Here is a 7,241-nt window from a genome sequence, read left to right as displayed (position 1 = left end):
TTCATGTTGTGGGTCAGTATTTCAACTGGGTCTCAAGATCAGCTCACTCCTCTCTTCTAACATTATATACTCATTCCAGGCAGAGAGGGGAAGTTTAAAAAAAAAAAAACAAACCCATAACAGAAAACCAACCAAAAAAAACCCCCAAAACCTGTCCTAAGTTTCTCTATCACTTGAAATTTTATTCTACTTAAATAATATACAAATCTTATAGTATTAAATGCAGAATCAGGTATCAGAGCTGAACTGCACAATATACAAGATATAATCCCAATACATAGACATTCCTGTAGTCTTGCTATCAATGTGACAGAACATCCTCTAACTGGCTAGTCATGTGGAATAACTAGGATACTAAATCTGGAAGAATCGGTTGGTTTTTAACTTATTCCAGCAATTTTTGGTCAGGTAGAAATCTTACTCCTATTAACTTCAGGAACGTAAGGCTTTTTCCTCATTTTTAAGTAGGAGTTTAAGATTGCAGATTCAGCAGAGGCTCTTACTATTAAAAGTATATTGTATTATATTACATTTATTAACAAGGGAGATTAATGTTTTAACTGGCTTGTCTCAAAATTCATAGTTAATTGGGAAATTCAGAGTCTTTAGTGTTTTTTGGTTCCCTGTAGTACCCAGTTCCAATAAATACTCTGGTGTCATTAGAAATTACATTGTGTAAGTCTCTATTAAACAAAATGTTTCAAGATGTAAGCCCTTAAAAAGAGCAGTAAATGTTTTGCTGAAGCCATCACCCCAAAATTGGTTTGGATCAATCCAAATTTTTAATTGTATTTTGGATATCTAGACTGTACAAAACTTTTGTAATCTAATTACATGAAAGAAAATAACACACCAAAGGAAAAAGTTGAACCCTAGAGGCTCTTCACTAAGAAAAATTAACTTTCTTTTTTCGTTTAATGAAGAATTTTAGCTCCCTCTGAAATGCTGAAGAAAATATTTGTGCTGTAGGCAATTTCACCTATCTACCTACAAGGTTTTAAATGTTGTGGCTCTAAAGCAAGTATTGCTGAATAGCTAAATAATATTACCAAGGTATCAGCTGCTTCATGTTTGTCACTGTAGATATTCTCCTGTTAGCTGACTGTCTATAATTTTGCCCAAGCTCAAGTTTGGCTGGATGATCAGCGACTGATGTGAAGGGAGCCCAGGGACTTCAGTCCAACTTCTAATGACTGCTTTCTCCACGTGCACAGCCACGAAGCACGAACGCCAAGGGCTGGGAGGGCAGGAAGGGCAACCTGTTACCTCCTCACAGGGTGCAAGTCTAGGACTCTCCAATTTGGATCTGAAGTACAGTGGTAAGGGTCTGAAGTGAAAAGTACATGGCCACTGCCTAGTCTTGGTGTTGTGTAGCTGAAAGCAAGGCTCTGCCACTTGGGGCAGGAACATTTCCCCATCAGTGCACTCATTCATTTTTTACCTTTAATAGTTAATGATTTGTTAAGGAGACAATGGAAATGTCTTCAGTGTTTGATTCAGCTTTAGAAAAAAAGGGAGATTCTGAAAGACTTAATGACTTTAGACCTGTGTGTGGTAGATGAGAAGTAAAGGGTTAAAAAGACTAATCGTGGGCAGCCATCAAGCAGCAGAGAGTAGCAAACATACTGGACACAAACAGGTGATAAAAGGCGATAAGAGAGATGACAAAATTAAGAAAATAAAGAACACTGTTATAAAGATTTATAGATCAGCTAAAGCAGAGCAAAATAAATGATAACAAATGCTGATAAAAAAGAAATGGGGCATCAGCCATATAAACACGCAAGAAACTTCAATGCTTCTGTATAGTACTATGACACTGCTTTGTTTACACCAGCATTGACCTTTTGCTCCCAAAGAAGTTTATTAACCATCTTGGTCTTTCTTTGTGTTGCTTTACTCATCAAGAGAAAGTTGTACAGGGTTGATTCTGATGAATGGCTTTTTCAGAAAGTCAAGTTATCCTTGACTAGATGCAGATGGCCTAGTAAAAAATGAATGCTGCCAGCAGACATTGTCTTTATCAGTAGTAAAAGTTCAGCAGGGACTAGACTTCCTCATCTCTGGCCAGAGAAACCCAGCCTTCTGTTTCAGCACCATATCACATATTGTCCTAATGAATTCTTGTAACACACTGCAGCCCAGATAAATATGCTTATATTAATGTTTTTTGGCAGTCTGGGGCATGGTACAGAATTGACACAAGTGTTTGGATTCTGCCTGCAGCAGACGCTAGGAATTTATACAGCTTAGAAATATTAGACTGTTATTAGGTTGTTTGTCCTGTGTGATGACCTTCAGTATTGCAAACTGCAATTCCTCCTCCCCAGACTGGCTTCACAAAGGGGAAGCCTGTAGCAAGCCACGCTGAAGTCCTGCAGCTCGGAGTGGGGTGAGGACGCAGCTCAGTCACTAGAGGGTTTCGTTCATTCCACAGCAGTACAAAAAGTTATTGGAGATTTATATTTCAGACGGTCCAGTGGACTTTCACCAGGGCAATATCCATTGCAGGCAAGTCAAATCCTGCTGCCACGTGACCTTTCCTTTCTTTGATTCTCTATTAATTCTTCCTTTTAATAACAGAAACATGCATGTCCACACTCCTGAGGTAACGAGCAGTGAGTGATTTACAGCACTCGTCTCTTCAGAGCATGAAGCACCATCCTAGGCAGCCTCAAGGACAGTAGGAGCTTGGCCTTTGAAGAATGCCGCAGGCAACCAGATTTTTAAAACTCTGTAATTCTCAATAGCTACCCAGATCCATTTCAATAAATCCTGTAATTACGATAACGGCACAATGCCGTATTCAGGCTACTGAACGATATTTTTAGTTGCATTACATGACAGTCTTCAGCTCTGACTGCTGCTCTGCAAGTCCTGTAACTTTCTGTTGCAAGTTAGGAAATTCCTCCAGCTGGAGCGGGCTTGGCTGCACTGCATTCCCCAAACCACAGCTGTCCTAAAGCAAGCAAACCCTCTAGCTGAGCCGTCTAGTGGCTGAGAGTGAAAAAACTCTCCTACTCTAAATCCAGTTCTTTGTTGGGCTGGAGCGCTTGCCATACAGTAGATAAAAACCTCTTTATTTGCCTTTACAATGTACCTTTACTGTGCAGCTAGACTGGTAATTTAACCTAGGAACCTCAGCGATACAGTTAAAAATGTCAGAGACATTCCCAGGAGGAAACATTAAGCAGACGTGATTATTGTACAAGTAGAGCACATGCATGAGGACACGCCATTTCCCAAGAAACTCTGGGGCAGGAATTCTTCCGGGCAGTGAGTTGGTTTTTTGTTTGTTTTTTGTTTTGTAGTTATGTTTTTCAACATTTCATTCAAATGAATGGGAGTTCTGGGGCATGACTCAGATGAGAATGAGCCATAAAAAGAAACAGCCTGAGAATAAGTACAGTTGTCTTTCTCTCCTGCACCTCCATACTAAAGTTTCTCAGTGCCTTGTGTTTTTTTATAATCCCCTTGCACCAAAAGGGCTTTTTTTGATGCTGAGGAAGGGCAACTAGTTTTATATTAGATTTATCTAGTCATTCAAGCCAGGATGATCAGCCAGGTGATCATGACTGCTCAGCCTATTTTTGCAGATTGAGATCTTGGTTCTGCCAGAGTTCATCAGATCATAACTAGCCTGTTTCACATAAACCCCAGTGATGCTATTAAATTATATCTATACCTATGGGATAGGCACTTAGTGATCTGGAATAGAAAAGCCCTGCCTAGGACTATACTTTCTCATTCAAGATTTTCAGTGCCTTTAAACACTTGTCTCCTAAGCCTTAGCTGTGGTTTGCAACCTCTTTGGGGCAGAGTCTTCCTGCTACTCAGTGTTTCTACAGCACCTAGCAGAAGATCTGTCCATGTCTTCTAGGAGAATATCATTTTTCAGACCATCCTCACTGCTCAGAGCCCTTTGAGGTCTCAAAGGTAACTTTTTTAGCAGCAGAAGCTGGCATTTCTGTTTGGATTGCAATTTATATAGAAACCTGCACTTTATTTATTTGATGCTCTGGCTTACTTCCAGCGGCCGTGGTGGTCTTGCTGCCCTCACCACCATCATTTAAGAACCCTACTGTGCTGGTGGAACCACATCTGCTTATCAGCAGAGAGATGGCCAAACTGAGCACTTAAAACTAGGCTTCATCATGCTGCTATTTGAAGCCATGGAAGTTCTGCCAGTTTTTTTTAATGGGCATCGACACAGGCCGTGCTGACAACATGAAAGTATGCAAAGCTTCGTACAAGCAGTGAACATAACCTTTGAATATTTTGTCTTTGCCTCATTTGAATCATATTCTGGCCAGCCTTGTTCCTTCCTATATTACAAGTAGTCTTTCATGAAAAATAAAGAAAAAGGTTCTCTTTCTGTTTTTCTTTTGGTGTCTCTTTCTGTGCTTTGCATTGTTAACTTGCAAGAAGAGAAGCTGCTTGGGTAGAAGTTCTTCAAAAACCTGGGTTTTAGCAAGTCTGCCAAGGCACCTCACTAGTGAAACCAAGGGCAGCACTTACAACCAGTGATCTGAGAGCAGAGCCATTTCTGTCTGCCAGGTTCATCTTCCTTTCAAACTGCTCTGGCAGTTTCCCTTCGTCCCTCACAGGACGCTGCCGACAGCCCTGGTAAGTCTCCCCCGAACACCAAGAGCTGCTCTGCTCCTCCACTGAGCAACTGGGGCTCAGAGCACTCTGCGGCTATTGGCCCACCGTGCCTGTCCTCTGGGTTTATCTCAGCTCTACCCCCGGTTTTGTCACTGTATCCTTCAATCCCTTCTCTCCCCATAAAAGTGTCTAGCTGTCTCTTAAACTCACTTTACCATTTGCTTCTTTGACCTCACTTGGCAACTTATCCTTGTGTTTATTATTTGAGGTGGAATAGTTCTGGCTACATTCCTGGTTTTACTCTTAATTGTCTAATTTTTAGAATGGTGTCAGTGGGGTTGGGATTTGGGTTTGGGTTTTCTTTAACTCATTGCTCTTGTGAGCAGGTCTTCTGTTTCATTAGGCTCCTTCGTGTCATCGGGACTTCCAATAACTAAAAGAATCCTAATGAATCTTTTATTGGATCTTCCCAAATATTGCAGCTGGGCTTTCTTGTCCATTAGTGCCATTCTGAACCACATACATTGCCTTTAATTACATTTTTGTTAATTGGAGGGGAGGCAGGAGGGAGAAGAGGATTTTCCCCAAGCAAGGATTTTCCTGTCCTCTGGCAGCATACCTCTGCCTGATGGCTGCCTTTGTGTGCCCACCTCACGCTCGGTCCAGGCAGCTCTGAGGCGTGGGGCTGCGGACACCTTCTCGGAGCCCCTCGACTCACTCCAGAGCCTTGTCGAGCTTTTGGACAAGGTGCTGGGAGCAGCTTGCTTACCGTATTGGATTTGCTGTCAGGTCACAGTGGCGATGGGAAAAGACTGCACATGGCAGGGTTTTCTCAGTGCCTGCCTGGGGAAAGGGAAGGAGGAAGAAACACTGGTTTAAGGCACCTACCTGCATCTTCAGGAACTGTTCCCAGTTGCTGTAAGGTTGGTTGGTGGAACAGTGAAATGAATCCTACTGACATCCTGAAACAGATAGGCCTGGTTGGAGCGGCTTCTAAAATGAACAACTTGCCTAACCCACCACAAGAAGAGAAGCAAAGAGCTACTTCTTGGCAAGTCCCTCCCTTCCCTCACAGGAATCAGCACTCATCCGAGGCACGGATTGCCCTCAGGTTGGTTGCCTAACTGCAGCAAGATAACGTCTTTGTTCTTCCTCTTTGGTCAGTACAGTCTGTACCGTTAAGGGATATGGCATGCATCAAAAGTATGGTCATGTGGCTACAATTTAGGCATGTTAGCTCTCATGTTTCCCTAAAGGAGAAGGGACACTTTGCTGGATTCACCTACCTTGAAAAAATTGGTCCAAGTGAACCCTTGAATCCCAGCTGACATCATCAGAGAGAGAAGAGATCACGTTCCATTTCTACCCAACACATCTTGTACATCAGAAAGTGACAAGAAAAAGTAGAAATGTTATCTATAGAATTCACATTCTCCATTCTGGGGGGCTAGGGAAGCTACAGGACAGGAATAGTATGCCAATCACAGTTAGACATTAACCATCAGCCAAAATAACATCGGTCACTATTTTCAGTTTACGAACAGAGTGCAGAGGCATAAAAGACTTGCTCAATTAATCGTGAGACTGAAAATGTTCCAGAGAGCTAAGGATACTTGTAAAATATAATACAGTGCAGCCCCCTCATCTTTCATATGGAGGTCAAGCTCACAGAAACTCGGCCTGCTGAGCAGTTTCTGCTTGCTGCAAAATGAGGAATTGCATGCTGCAAGAACCAGCGTCTGGGGGCTGCTTCTGAGAAATTCATGTAGTAGAGCACTTCAAGAAAGGTGGCTTACCTTGCTGACAGAATCTTGAAAACAGGGAAATGAAAGGGAGAGACATAAAATGCCTCTCACAACAAAGACTGTAAAATAACTAGGAATAAAAATTTAAAAAATCTTGTAAACATTTACCATTGTCCTCACTGTACTCGGCAGGTTGGGGGATGTAACGATCATCAAACAGAGTGGCAATAAGCGCTTTCATTGAAAAAGTGGTGACAGCAAAAACAAAGGGACATGCTCTGTCACTCATCGACCCACGCTTCACTTTTTGTAGCCATCTACCGTTATTATTCGGCATGCAATTCACTAAGCGGCAAACCCATGGCTGTAGTTATTTACAGGTCACTGGCAGTCTGGCCTGTGCCGCAGTGCAGTTTTGGTTGTACTTCACAAAAGATAGTTTTATTTACGTTTGACTAACACAGGCACAACTGGAGGCTGATTTTTCTTTTTTTGGCTTTTAGTATAAACACTCGTGGCAGCTCTCTATTTTGGGTGCAGACTGAAAAAACAGATTGTTTTGCAGTTGCAGAAGACTGCTGGCTAAATCAGAGGACGTTGTTATTGCGACTGAACTTTTCTCTCAAGAAAGCAGGAGGAGTTGCTTTATTTTTTAATTCTGTGCAGTTTTATGTACACCATTCGTTCCAAATATTTGATGTTTGCCACACTTGTTATGAGTTTCTCCAGAGAGATGCTGTCTTTTGGCAGCAAAAGATAAAGTTGACTGATACAAATGAGTCACAGTACCCCAACAGTAATTAACAGTGATGCAATACCCATGCGAAAAAGAGGACTTGAAGAATTAACTGTTGAGTTTTCTTGACGATGCAGCTGCACTTTAAGAGAGAA

Source organism: Balearica regulorum, chromosome 5, assembly GCF_011004875.1.
Source record: "Balearica regulorum gibbericeps isolate bBalReg1 chromosome 5, bBalReg1.pri, whole genome shotgun sequence".
Lineage (NCBI taxonomy): Eukaryota > Metazoa > Chordata > Aves > Gruiformes > Gruidae > Balearica > Balearica regulorum.
Note: the sequence above shows the minus strand (reverse complement) of the source record.